This window comes from Gossypium hirsutum, chromosome A12 (genome assembly GCF_007990345.1).
Source record: "Gossypium hirsutum isolate 1008001.06 chromosome A12, Gossypium_hirsutum_v2.1, whole genome shotgun sequence".
Lineage (NCBI taxonomy): Eukaryota > Viridiplantae > Streptophyta > Magnoliopsida > Malvales > Malvaceae > Gossypium > Gossypium hirsutum.
In genome coordinates, this window is record NC_053435.1 from 75,600,618 (window position 1) to 75,616,236 (window position 15,619).

Genomic DNA, 15,619 nt, shown 5'->3' on the forward strand with positions numbered 1-15,619 from the left:
GAGATTATATGAAACTTATTCATGTTTATATATGTTATATGCATTGAAAATGGTTGATGATTTTGGATGTGATTAGATTGAATCGGCCATGGTATATCCATAAGTATGATTTATGCTTGTTATGTTACTCATGGTTAAAACGATTCGGCTATGGTTCATGTAAAAATAAAATATACATGTGAATTTAATAGATGGTATGAACAAATGGGGAGTTTTGCTAGTTTAGGATTATTCGGCCAAGTGTTTATGTGGTGGAAATTAAGTGTTAAATGGAATGAAAATGATATTATATGGGGGTATGTATATTCGGCCATATGAGTAAATATATAGATGATGTTAAATTTGATTATGTATAATGGGCCATATAGAGTACACATGGTGATATTAACTTTAATTCTCTATAATTGATCAAGTGGATGATATTGGTTTATATGGTCGAATTTGAATTATGAATATGTACCTTGAAATAAAATGTTGCCGTATGCTTCTTTTGATATGAAACTATTAATGTTACGGGATATAAATAACTAGCAAGGTAATTAAACTAGTTGATTTATTTATTTAAGCTCAAAAACCTAAAGGAGAGGCGTCCAACAAGGGGAAATCGAAGGTCATCGAGTAGCCGACTCGGAATTATTTTACCCAACATAAAGTAAGTCATTAAGCATATAGTTTGTATTAATTTAAATGGTCATAACGTCTATGTAATGATGCTGAATGGAATGATAAATATATATATACATGTATGTATGTGGTGATGAAAGTGTTGAATGAAAAGAAAAGAGGTGAGATGTATTGAGTTGTTGATCTCGGCACTAAGAGTGTGGGTATAAACATTTATGATCATGAGATTGGCGCTAAGTGTGCGGGTTTAAATTGTACAGCACTAAGTGTGCGAGTTTGATTATGTAGCACTAAGTGTGCGAGTTTGATTATGTAGCACTAAGTGTGCGAGTTGATTATATAGCACTAAGTGTGCAAGTTGATTATATAGCACTGAGTGTGCGGACTTAATATATACTTTTGAATCACTATGGACACTAAGTGTGCGACATTATTGAGTTGATCACGGACAGCGGATCGGGTAAGTACCTCGAGTTCGTGACTAATAAGCGCTATGTTTATATTTGAAGTTGAGCTTGGTAAGTTTGAACCAATGTGACAATTATAATTGAAGTCACGTACATAAGATTTATCATGGAATAGGTGAAAGGTCGTTTAGTTGTATGATTGTAACGAAAATAAAATGATGTATGAAAATGCCTCAAATATCCTATTGATTAGTATATGGAATGTGAATGCATGACTTGGTATGAGCTTGAACCGATAGGTTTGAGGAACTATGGTATGGTTCGGTATGGATGGAGTAACTAGCCTCGTTCCATTTTGCTTCCTCTTGTGATAATGTTATTAATGGATGGTAGTGCATTGCTTATGACTTACTGAGTTATATACTCACTCGGTGTTTCCTTGTCACCTATTTTAGGTTTCTTGGACTCGTCTCTTTTTGCGTGATCGGGCCGTCATCGGAGTCATCACACCGGCTAGCAACTTTTGGTATTTTCTTTTTAGTCGGTCTAGGAGAACATTTCGGCATGTATAGGCTAATATGTTTTGTTGAAATTTGGTATGTAAAATTTTAGCCATGCGAAAATGGCATAAATGTTCGGTTGGATTTGGTTTTATAACGTTAGGTCGTAAGTCTTGGTAATTCGATTTTCTTTTTATGCCATATGTCATGGCTGATTAATTTTGGTGTTAAGATTCATGATATGGCAATAGTGTAGTAGGGAGATGTTTGACAATGATTAGCCTTTGGTATGGCTAGTCATGATTATAATTTTGTGATATGTATGATGAATTACTAGATAGATCAATGAGAAATCACGAAATGGGCATAGTTGCTTCAGTAACAGATGCTGGCAGCAGCAGTGACGTGGGATTGAAAAATCACAAAAATTAGTAGGAATGGAATTAAATAGTGAATAAATTATGTAATCGAAGCTCGATGAGTCTATTTTCATATAGAAGTAACGAAACGATCATATGAACAGTATGTTAAGAGATATTCAGGTTCTCGTGAGACAGGGCCAGAACGGTTTCTGGGTTCCCTGTTCCGACTTTGGAAATTCATTATAAATTAACCAGAGATAATTAGGAGTCATGCCATATATTTATAGATTCCTCTCTGAGTCTAGTTTCTATAGAAATAAACGGCATCAGTATTGAAGCTTTGTGCAGGGAGTTATCCAAATCGTAATGCATGAAGGTCAGTGCAGTCGCACCCTGTAATAGGGGAGAATTTAACTAATAAACTGTACTAATTGGCCCGACCAAAAATTCTACAAAAATTCTACCATATAGGTATATGAGTCTAGTTCCAGGGAAAATTTACGGAACTGGATTTTGAGTTTCAGAACTCAAGATATGATTTTTAAAGCGACTAGTACGCAGATTGGCAGCTTGTCTGGGAAATGTCAAATAAGTGGTTTGAAGTCTGTTAACACCTCGTGTTCGACTCCGGCGACGGTCTCGGGTTCGGGGTGTTACATGCCATGTTATGAACATGGACTTTTCCGTCAATTCTTCCTTAATTGCCATGGTACAACCATGGACTTTGAGATATCAATGCCTTGTCAAGTCATAGCTGAAGCATACTTGCTCAAATTCTCAAGGTTAGTCGCATAACTCAATAATAACAATACCAATAACAATAATTGCATAACAACAAAATGCTACTCAACTTACATACTTACATTCTCAATCTCATCATATCATCAACTTAACTTATTCTCATCAAAATATGCTAGTCAATACCTTCTTGTTATCATACAAAGCCATAATACAAAATATAGTCTTACATATAAATTATACAAGTTCTCTTTCCAATATCGAATTATTATCGAACATTAATCATTATATCTGAAACTCAATACTAAAGTATTTATGGCCAAAATATCAATTTATCATTCAAATATGCATAATTAAATGCTTATTAAACATATGAACTTACCTCGATACCAAAACGACCATTTTACCAACTTTCTTGATTTTCAATTTTTCTCCCATTCTAGGTCCAAATCTCACTTTCCGGGATCTAAAACATTATATTTCACTTACTTAATTAATGTACAATTCCAAACATTCCCTAACTCAAACTATGGCAAGATTACAATTTTGCCCCTAAACCTTTGCAGAATTACGATTTTGCCCCTATGCTCGGAAAGGAAATTAAAATTTATCCATTTTCTTATATTTTATGACACGCTGAACATTTTTCCATTATATGGAAACATCAAATTCCTACTCTAGTATGTACTTATGAACATTAGGTGTTTTTACCGATTATGTCGTTTTACTCGTTTTCACTTAAAATCGCTTAGCAAAAGTTGTTTAACATAATTTCAAGCGTGATATTCTACCATAAAACATCAAAATAAACACATTTAACCTATGGGTATTTTTCCAAATATGAACCCTAGCATGAATTATTGCTAGAATAAGCTAAATCAAGTTACCGAGACTCCAAAAACGTAAAGAACATTAAAAAATAGGCTAGAATGGACTTACTATTGAGCTTGGAAAGCTTGAAAACCCTAACCATGGCTTCCCCCATGCTATATTAGGCCTCGATGAAGAAGATGGACGAATTTTGGCTTTATTTTCCTTTTTTAATTCTTTTAATTACTAAATTATCAAAATGCCCTTAAAGGCTTTTCTTTCAAATTTGTCCTATTCTTACCCATTTTTGTCCGAACTTAAGTAGATGGTCTAATTACTAAATAAGGACCTACACTTTAAGAACCCATTTCAATTAAATCCCCTTTATTATCTAGAACACACATTTTGCTAATTTTACAATTTAGTCCTAATTATCAAATTAGGCAATTATACATAAAATTTCTTCACGAAATTTTCACTCAATTATTCAATCAATGAATAAACCTTAAAGCTTAATCGGAATAAATTTTTTTGACCTCAGATTCATGGTTTCACAACCACTATTTCGTTTAGGCCCTATTTTAGGATGTTACACACACGCCCGTGTGCTTAGGCCGTGTGGTCGATTTAATTTTCCTAATTTTTCATAAAATAGGTGTAGACTTCATATAGCTATGGCACACACCTATGTTCGAGGCCATGTCGTCCACACGGTTGAGAGACACACCTGTGTCTCTACCTGTATGCTCGATACTGAGCATTCTATTTTGCTCCAATTAAGGTATAGGGGACACACGACTGGATCACACGCCCATGGGGCAAGCCGAATGTCACACACGAGCTAGACACACACCTGTGTGTCTATCCGTATGGACAAAATAAGGCTACTTACCAAGCCTTTTTGCCACACTTCCATGCAAAACCTACACAAGAACATATAATACCAATCCAAGCATATACATTCAACCCAATTAGCAACAAACAAGGCATCCACACATCATTCACATACTGTCATCTATCACATACAACCATCACATGCTATTCAACTTAAACCATACAAATTTCCACATCCATGAAAGGCATCATCATATGCTTATACTTAAACCAATATTAGCCAATTTCAATGGCCATTTACAAAAGGAATTATCAACCAACATAAGCCAACACATTTGGCCAAATCAATTATGACACATAACAAAAAGACAAAGCCTCTATACATGCCATAACTCAAAACATTGAAATCATTGGTACCCAAAATGTTAAGTTGGTAGTGTGAATGGATCTCGGACAGTCTTCGATCCTCGAGTTGGCTTTGTGACACTATAAAACAAGGGAAAAGAAAATGAGTAAGCTTTAAATCTTAGTAAGTTCCTATACAAATAATAAGCACCATAAACGCACATTTATCATGCAATTAACATGAAGTGAGTTAACATATATGTCATTACAAATCTCATAATGCAACTTGGCATGGAGATTATTAAAACCTTAATATCATAACTTGCACAATCATAACCTTACCGAGGTATTCATCACATATCGAGGTCATTATGGAAAAGTTTTACGTACATACCTGTACCATCGTGTAACATATCATGGTCTTTCGCAACATTAACATTTCCGTTACGATTCTCGTTGAACCACTTGGAATACTAAATGATAATCAGGAAATCTCACACTCATAGTACCATGCCAATGCCATATCCCAGATATGGTCTTACATGGGATCTCATATCGATGCCAATAGTCTAGCTATGGTCTTACACGAAGTCTCATATCGATGCCATATCCCAGATATGGTCTTACACGTAATCTCAAATAACCCTAATGTCATGACATTTGTATCCTATCTATTCCTAAGGTTCAACCGAGATTTCTCTCTTGTCGAACTTTGCCAATTACATCCAGAGAGTCAATCATAATTCATAAAATATTAAAGCAATTAAAGCATAAATAATAATTACATACGAACTTACCTCGATACAAAAAAAGTGGAAATGGACCTAATCGTCAGACTTTGTTTTTCTCCCGATCTAGGTCCAAACCTCATTAATCCTGATCTATAATAGCAAATTTAACTCATTTATTAACCACATTACTCAATTCAGTCGAAAAATCACACTATGGAAAAATTACATTTTTGTCCCTAAAATTTAACATATTTACACTTTGGTCCCTAAGCTCTTAAAATGAAATCTATTCAATTTCATCAAGACCCAAGCCTAGCCGAACCCTATACATGCTTATAACAGCCCAAATTTTTCATTAAATCACACTTTTACACACATTTTGAAATCTTTTTACAAATAGGTCCTTTTGACATTTTCATAAAAATTAACCTAGTAAAAGTTGTTTATCTAACATTAAACTTGCATAATCTACCATTAGACATCAAAATGCACAAATATCTAACATGGACCAAACCCTAGACCTCAATCATAGCTCAAATTAATGGTAGAAATAGCTAGATCGGATGATAACGACTTCAAAAATGTAAAGAGCATTAAAAATGAGGCTAGGATGTACTTACAATCAAGCTTGGAAGTTAAGCAAACCCTAGTTATGGTGACCTTCTAATTTTCGACACATGGAGAAGATGGACAAAAATTTTGGCTTTTTTCCCTTTTTTATTCATTTATTTACCAAATGACTAAAATGCCTTTAATGCATAACTTTGAAATTTCATCTATTCATGTCCATTTTTGTCCATTAAATTATCCAATGGTCTAATTACCAACTAAGAACCTCTAATATAAAATCTCATAGCAATTGGACACCTTTAACAAGTAGAACTCAACTTTTTCACTTTTTACAATTTAGTCCTTTTTACTAAATTGAGTGCCTAAACGTCAAAATTTTCAAATGGAATTTTCATGAAATCATTCTATAAAACCGTAGACACGAAAATATAATAAAAATAAGTTTTTCTACATCGAATTCATGGTCCCAAAACTACTGTTCCGACTAGCCCCAAAATTGGGCTGTTACACAACGAATATCACTTGCTTATTCTTCGCACTTGACCAAGATAGATACAAGTGCTTCACTTTGGCAGAACCTACATTGTATCGATTGAGGCTTTAACAAGGGTAAATATCGAAAGGCAATATTAACTTAATATTTCATTGAGGGTTTTAAGTAAAATTCATATCATCTTTAATGTTCAACTTTAATCCATTTTATTTATTTATTAAAGTTGATTGTACCAATATACTATAACATACATGCTAACATATCATACATTGAATCACTAACATGAATAATATAAAGCAGTAAATAAATGCAATAGTTATAGTCCATAAAACTAAAGAGGTCCCTCCTAGGCCAATGGAAGAACCAAAAAGAATCCTAAGGGTGTATGTCACTTCACAAGCTTCTTTCTTACTATAAGTTGCAAAACCTTCATCTCCTCTAGTTCATACCAACCCGTACAATTTAAATTTATAGAAACTCATTTTACATACGATGGAGTAGGATGATAAGAGAAATACAAGAGAAAAATAGAAAGGTAGGACAGACAGGCCGTATTTATAAAATTACAACATTTGTAAATTATAAATTAAATGGGCTATTGGGCTATAACCATGCATTTCAAACGCTATCAAACATAAAAAAAATATATGATATATAATTATTCAGTTGATAGTCAATGCGAATTGTAAAATTGCCCCTACAATTAAAGTCGCCTACTCAAAAGGTGTAATTGCCCGTTTTTCAGTGGTGTCGAAAATAGTGGTTTCAAGGCCACAAATCCGACGAGTAAGTTCGTAAATGTTATTATTTAATATTTATGATTCAAATATAGTATTAAAATAAATTTTGAATTGGCAATTTATGCTATTTGAACGAATTATTAGATTCAAGTGGTATTGCCCTAAAGTTAAGTGGTTTTAGAAAATAAGGTATTGGGACCTCATTTCTATAAACCAAGCCGTAAATATTCTATTAAATATTAATGGAGTGTTATTAAGGTCGTATTAAAATTGGGTTAAGAAAATTTGATGTTTGTATAGTTAATTAAAGAAAAAGGACTAAATCGTAGAAGTTACAAAACTTAATTTCTATTGATTTCTATTAACTAAAAAGTATAATTAAAGATTGTTAATGGTTTTAAATGGTAAATATACCATTTTTGAAACTGTTGGACTGTTTGTGGGGTTTATTTAGTTAAAAAGTAATGTTTATTAAAATATAAAGCATTATATTATATGTTATAATAGTTAAATAAATAAGAAAAGAAAGGAAAAAAAAAGAAATAGATAATCCATTCATTTTCTTCATCTTATAATTGAATCAAAAAGGTGGAGAAGGAAACCTAGCTCATGTCTAGCTTCAAGCTCCAACTGGTAAGTTGTTTTGATCAGTTTCTTATAATTTGTTATGTTTTTGAGATCGTTGCAACTAGGTCCAGCTAACCCATACCTCCGTTTTCAAAACTATTAAAAATATCTAAAGTTACCATGGATGAAATTGAAGTGTTCTTGAAATTTTATGATAGTTATTCAGCTTTGTTGTTCATTATAAGTATTTTGTTAAGTAATTCTGGTGATTTTCAAGTTTAGGGACTTATTTATGAAAATGGTAAAATTCAAGGAAAATAATGTAAATTGTGATAAATATGAGCTATTAAAAGATTGGGTAAAATTTGGCTAGCATGATTTATGGTTAAAAATGGTGAACTTTCAAGTTTCGGGTTTATGGATTAAATTGCATAAAAGGAAAATGTTATGGGCAATTTGTAAAAATTTAAAAAAGGACTTAATTCCATAAAATGAATTGATTTTTCGTTTAGAATTATTGAATTGAATGAAATTATTATTGTAGATCAAGAATAAGTGGAAAATCGAGGAGAAGAGAAAATTTTCAAATAGCCCCTATACTTAATCATTGCTGCAATTTAATCTGGTAAGTTCATATGAACTATAATAGTTATAATGTTATTTAAATTAAATGTTTACTATGTTATTTTTAATGTAAATGAACCAATATATATGTGAATGTATCCACATTGTGATGAATTGACAGATATCGAGTTCTGGTTGAACCTTAAGTATTCTTAGGATACAAATGACATGTCATTAGGGATTTCATGTTTCAGGTCCTGGTCTTGAATGTTCTACCGATAGCTATCCTGCATTTGTTACAGATTCTCCACAGTGAGCAGCATCGTGTAGCTTACATTTTGACCCACAGCTTGTGTGAGCAGACCCATTTCACAGCTCATATGAGCATTGATGTAAAGGAAAGGTTATGGTTATATGTAAAGGCACACTTTGTGTGAGATTCCCCGAGTATCCGATGTAATTCTAGATGGTTCAATGGGTAAGAAAAGGAATGAAATAGTAAGTGACTTACTGGAAAGGTTCATGACTATATGAAAGGGTTGATGCTTATGTAATGTATCTTACGAAATTTTACTTATGATGTAAATGAGTTTACATGTGTTGTTGATAAACCTATTAACATGTGAGTTCGATGATGCTTGAATAGGTTTATACTAAACTCATGGCATTGGTAATGGTTTATGCTTAATTTTTGAATTGGAAGATTGGAGATAGTAAGTATGCAAACAGAATAAATTTATGATCGTATTGTAACGATGATGAATTAAATGTTATGTTTATACATGATTGATTTCATATGTATTAGGAATAGATATATTAACATGTGAGTTTGACGGTGTTATATAGGCTTTACTAAGCTTACGACATTGGTAATGGTTTGTACTTATTCTATAAATTTCATTATTAGAATGGTAGGTTATGTTTTAAGTTTGTACAAGCTTACTAAGCATTCATTGCTTACGTAGTTATTTTCCTTTGTTTTATAGATTATTGGGAGCTCAATCGATTTGGAAGCTCGTCGGAGATCTATCACACTATCCAGAAGTCTTTTTCTTAGTGTTTGAGTAATTTGGCTAAGGTTTATAATGGAATGTATAGGGTGCTTGTAATGGTATTATGGTGTAAGTGTTAATAGTGCCTTGGCATGTACGAGCGTTGGAAAGTTATGTGATTTTGGTTACTTTAAAGTGCTTGTTTATAAGGTTATATTGGCATGTTGATAATGGTTTGAAAAATGGTTACTTATGACATGTTTTAGTTCATATTTGAACTAGGTTATTATGTGTGGAAATGGCAACATTACATGTATAGGTTGTTGTGTAATAGTATTTAATGAATGTGTTAATGTTAGTTTTGGTAAGTTTAAGCCTTGAAGTTATACTTGATTCGGTGAACTATAGTCCCTTACCAAACCATGTCATTTTGGTCACTTTTAAGTACATGTATATAAGGTTTTGCAATGGCTTGATAATGGTCAAATTGTGGTATGTTTTGGTAAGTAATTGAACCAAGTATAATGCTTGTAATAAGGTAATGTTGACTTATTGATCGCGATTTTCATGACAGGTAAGTTTTAAATATCTATAATTAATTGTTCTTGAAACTAACTATTATCGTGATGCAGGCAAGTATACCTATCGAACAGTAGTATAGTTTTAGCAAGATCAGATTGTCAAACCCAAAGGGACTAAAAGTACTAGTAATGACTGTCTTTTTATTATCTAGCCTAAGAATAAGAGGGTTTTGTTTTAACTAACTAATTAACTAATCTAAGAATTCACAGAGAATGGAATTGGGGGATTACTTTTGGAAAACGATTGAATTAAGACAATATTTAAGGAAAAATCCACCTAGACTGTACTTTTTATTCTGGCTCCGAATCGAACGATTTATTTATTTAACTTGTTCCGTAGAGATCCCTAAGTTATGTTATTATCCCTATTCAAGACTAATAATGTCTAATCCCTAGATTGAATAATTGAGACTTTTCTCTAATTAACACCTTAGGGTTGTATTAACTCGATTTATGGATCCCCTTATTAGGTTTCACCCTAATTCGGCAAAATCTTGTCACCCTATATCTAGGCACGCAATCAACTCCGCTTAGTTATGAAAAATGTACTCTTAGACAGGGTCTATTCCTCCTTTGAATAAGAGCTTATCTTGAATCAGTATCCTAGGATATCAAAACAAGAATTAAGAACACATAATTAAGAATAAGTTAAATATTTATCATATAATGCATAAAATAATAACAAGATTCGTCTTAGGTTTCACTCCCCTTAGGTATTTAGGGGATTTAGTTCATAACTAAAAAGGAAAAATCTCAGAAGAATAACGAATACAAAACATAAAGAAAACCCAAAACTCCTTAAGGGAAATTGAGGGGAGATCTTCAGTCTTGATGGTGACTCCAGCTTCTGAGATGGATCAATCAGCTTCCTTCGAGTAATTCCTTCCTTCGTCTCCGTGCCCTCCTTTTTCTCTTCCTTTAGGGTGTATTTATAGGTTTTAGAATGCCTAAAAACCCTCAAAATTAGCCTTTTTCGAATTGGACTCAACTTGGGCTCGGTAGGGACTTGCCCGTGTGAATCGTGCTTTGAATCTGCCAAATTGACACGGCCATGTGGTCTGCCTGTGTGAGGAAGTCCAGGCCGTGTTGATATTGTACTTTAGCCCATTTTCTCTATTTTTGGCCCGTTTCTCATTCCTTTCGCTCTCCTATGCTCTCCTAAGTATAAAACATGAAATTAAAGCATTAGGAGCATCGAATTCACCAATTCTAAGGGAAAATCATCCATAAAATGCGTTCAGCATGGGTTAAAAATATGTATATATTACGATTTATCAAATACCCTACACTTAAGCATTTGCTTGTCCTCAAGCAAAATCCTCAACTCATAATCAAGATAAATCTTTCTCAACTTATAATCTCTATCGAAAATATCTCAAAATAATCCATAGGTAATCATACATTGAGAATTCAACTAAAAGAACATAAAAGTTTCAAACATGCCAAGTCGAGTATTTAATCATGCAAACATAGGTGTCTCCCCTCATCTAAGTAATTACCTTTGATTCAGAATATCCCAGAGTTTCACATCCTCACTAAAGATTCACTCAAATCACTCGAGGTGTTTAAGGACAATAATTGAAGCACTCAATAGTCAAGAATGAAAAATTATTACCATAGGCTTGCATGAAAATCAAATCTCCACCACTATAAATTGAGATGATACATCAATCAAAAGGTCTTTAGAGGGTTGTAATGAGGCTTGGTTAGGGGGTGTGGTCACAGGCTGAAAGCAAAAGTTAGAATCGAGATTGAATTGAAAAAACACTTAACTAGAAAAAGATTTAATATCACTTGCGTACAACAGAGCTTCTTCTTAGAATATGGAATTAAATACTTAAGCTCAAAAACAAAAGATTACTACTACTAACATGTATACATTTTTTTTTAAGAACAAGTTAAATTACAAAATAGAATAAACCATAGTTAAGCAACTATTTCAATTCAAATCTTGACAAAAATGGGGATCAAATTAATTTAGGGGATTTCAACAATAATGGGTTAAGGGTTAATATTAAGGGTAATACAAGAAATGGTTTGTTAAGCTCAAGGGGGTTTACTAGGGGTTAATCGTAGAGGTAAGCTTTTCATGGCATGAGTGGGTTAATCCTAAGTGCCTTAATCATTTTAACATATCAAATCAAATGGTGTGGTCTTGACATGCATAATCAAGCAAGTTCTAGAATAACAACTCAATACTGACGCACTCAAAGCAATAATAAAAGTGAGCATGAAAGAATTAATAGATGCTCAAAAGGCTCAAAAATCTCACAAAAATTATGGCTTTTTGATGTTTAAAACTTGTGAATTCCAACTCAAAGTAATACCTAAACTTTGGGGAAACAACCTAAGATTTTAAATTCTTAAAAATTAACTTATCATGCTTGATTCTCTAATGTCTTAAAGTTTAAACAATCAATGCATAAATGCCTATGTTTTAATTCAAGATATATCAATCAAAATCATAAATCAATCAAAATTTATCCTAAATATGATATGAGAGCTTTTCAAGAGAACAAGGCAGTCATTCAGGGATTTTTCTGATAATGAAATGAATGTCCCCCCACACTTAAGATGTACATTGCCCTCAATGTACAAAGATAGATATAAGAATATAAAAATAAGATAGGGAGAGAAGTGAAACTTCCTAAGTTAAAAATGGATGAAATTCCTAGATTAGCGAGAGCGATTTGTTGGAAATAAAGTTGGAGGACATACATGATTCTGAAGAACAACAAGAGAATTGGGGGAATAAGTTGGTAGTATCATAAAGATAAGTCGTGTTTAAAAACAAAATAATCTTCAAAAATTGATGAAAGAAAAATAAAAGAAGATAGATAATTTAATTTTTCAAGTGGCACGGCTAGTTCACACACCCGTGTGGATCGTGTCCCGCTCGTGTTTATTGTGAAGTGAGATGTCATCATACGGCCTTTGGGCACGCCCGTGACAGTGTTGTCCACGGGTGCTAGACACGGGCATGTCGCACACCGGTGCTATTTTAACAGGTTCACCCACGATTCTTCCACACGGGCGTGTCGCACGCCCGTGTTGTTTTGGAAGGTTCAACCACGACCATGTCGCATGGCCGTGGCATTTTATCATAGCCCGTGTTTGGGAAAATCGTTGCCCTATTTTCACACGACCCTAAGCATGCCTGTGTGCTCGGTCGTGTCTCTGTGGAAAACCTGTATTCAAGAGCTGTTAGTAAGTTAGGTGTTGAAGACTAAATTTTAAAGAATTTGATACAATTAATGCTCGGGTTGCCTCTCGAGAAGCACTTATTTATAGTCTAAGCTCGACTTACCTCTCCATTGAATGGTCATGGTGGTTCGAGGAGTTTATACTCCTTATTCCTGCTATCATTCTCATCAAAATATGGTTTCAAACGGGTGTTGTTTAACTTAAAAGTGCCGAACTTGGGATGACTACCTCGACTGTACTGAATGGGAAAATGCCAAGTACCGCAAGAGGGATTTCTTCATTCCGTGTGGTAGTGACAATATGAGGATCTGCGGCATCTAATAAGACTTTATATCCAGCCTTAAGTTGATGTGGGAAGGTGTTGAGCTTGTTCTAGCGTAGTTCTGGTTTATCATGCGTTCTTGGTTTATGCGTCCGCCATTCATCTAGCTCCTCGATTTGTAGCCTTCGTTCTTCATGAATAGGTCCTCTACCATTGCTTGAGAATGGCTCATGTACTTACTTCAGACTCATTTCCTGCAAAGTAGGTTGCACCATATTGTTAGTTTTAGTAGAATGGGTTAAACGATCACCTTCAATTTCTGATGTGTTGCTAGAATTGCGAACTTGAAAGGTGATTGTTTCGTCTCCCACACAGAGTGTGAGCTCACCTATGCAAACATCAATGATCATTTTAGCAGTTGCTAAAAAAAGGCCTTCCTAGAATTAAAGGAGTGTTGCTATCCTCTTCTATGTCTAGAACAATGAAGTCCACGGGAAATATAAATTTATCGATTTTAACTAGCACATCTTCAATAATACTCCTAGGAATCTTATAGTTTTATCTGCTAATTGAATGCTCATCCTAGTCTATTTGGGTTTGCCAAGACCTAATTGTTTGAACATTTTGTAGGGCATGATGTTAATACTAGCCCTTAAATCAGCTAATGCATTATTAACATCTAAACTACCAATTAAGCAAGGAATTGTAAAACTCCCTGGATCTTTTAATTTGTTTGGTAGCTTATTTTACAGAATAGCTAAGCAAACTGCGTTTAGCTCCACATGCGACGCCTTGTCCAACTTCCGGTTATTTGCTAAAAGCTCTTTTAAAAATTTCATTGTGTTTGGCATCTGTGATAGAGCTTCAATAAACGGTAAGTTAATGTGTAATTTTTTAAGAGTTTAAGGAATTTACCAAATTGTTCATCTGAGCGGTCTTTCCTTGTCGCGTTGGGGTATGGCACACGAGGTTTATATTCGACATTCACTGATTTGTTTTTATTATGACCTACCTTACCTTGGCATCTGTTTACCATAGTTTCTTGCCTCGGTTCTGGCTCAGGCTCAATGAATCCTTCTTTATCTTGAACATTAATCGCGTTGAGTTGTTCCCTTGGGTTAGGTTCAGTATTACTTGGCAAGCTACCCTGTGGTCGTTCGGAGATTAGTTTGGAAAGCTGGCCTATCTGAGTTTCAAGCCCTTGGATCGATGCTTGTTTTTTTTAAGTGCTGTCTCGGTGTTCTGGAAACGAGTTTCTGACGCCGATATAAACTTTGAGAGCATCTCTTCAAGGTTCAGCTTCTTTTCCTGTTGGTAGGGTGGTTGTTGGTAGCCTGGAAGTGGTCTCTGATTTCCTTGGCCTCCCCATGAGAAATTTGGACGGTTCCTCCAACCTGCATTGTAAGTGTTACTATATGGATTGTTTTGAGATCGAGAATTATTACCCATGTAATTTAACTACTCATTATCCATGTTGTAGCCATAAGGTTGGTATTCCGAATTGCTTGATCCACCTCCACTTGTTTCGCACTGCATTACTGGGTGAACCTGTGAAGAACTAAGAAAACTGTCAATTTTCTTATTCAAGAGTTCTACCTGATTAGAGAGCATGGTGATCGAATCGACATTATAAACGCCGGCTATTTTCATTGGCTTTATCTTTATGACTTGCCACTGATAGTTATTCAGTGACATCTCCTCTATAAACTCATAAGCATCTTCATGTGTTTTATTATTGATGGTTCCGTCAGCAGCTGTGTCAACCATTTGCTGAGTTGAAGGATTTAGGCCATTATGGAATGTTTGAACCTGAAGCCAAAGCAGTAACCCATGGTGAGGGCACCTTCTCAGTAAGTCCTTGTATCTCTCCCATGCATCGTAAAGAGTTTCTAAGTCCATCTGCACAAACGAAGAGATATCATTACGTAATTTGGCCGTTTTAGCCGGCAGGAAATATTTTAATAGAAATTTTTCGATCATTTGTTCCCAAGTAATGATTGACCCTTGTGGTAATGAGTTCAACCACTGTTTAGCTTTGTTTCTCAATGAAAAAGGGAATAACCAAAGACGAATGGAATCATCAGAAACACCATTAATTTTAAATGTATCGCATAGTTCCAAAAAGTTTGCTAAGTGAGTGTTGGGATCCTCATCCTACAAACCATCAAACTGAACAAATTGCTGTATCATTTGAATAGTGTTATGTTTTAGTTCAAAAGTATTTGTAGCTACAACAGGTCTAACTATGCTTGATTCAGTTCCTGTTAAAGAAGGTTTAGCATAATCATACATAGT

The 15,619-nt window shown here is 34.1% G+C and overlaps 1 non-coding gene across 1 annotated transcript; it reads left to right on the plus strand.

Moving 5' to 3' along the window:
- The first annotated feature begins 15,149 nt into the window (after positions 1–15,149).
- On the plus strand, positions 15,150–15,256 carry LOC121211901 (small nucleolar RNA R71). The gene has a single exon (XR_005907118.1). It is a non-coding gene; the product is annotated as a small nucleolar RNA R71 (small nucleolar RNA).
- The last annotated feature ends 363 nt before the right edge of the window (positions 15,257–15,619 follow it).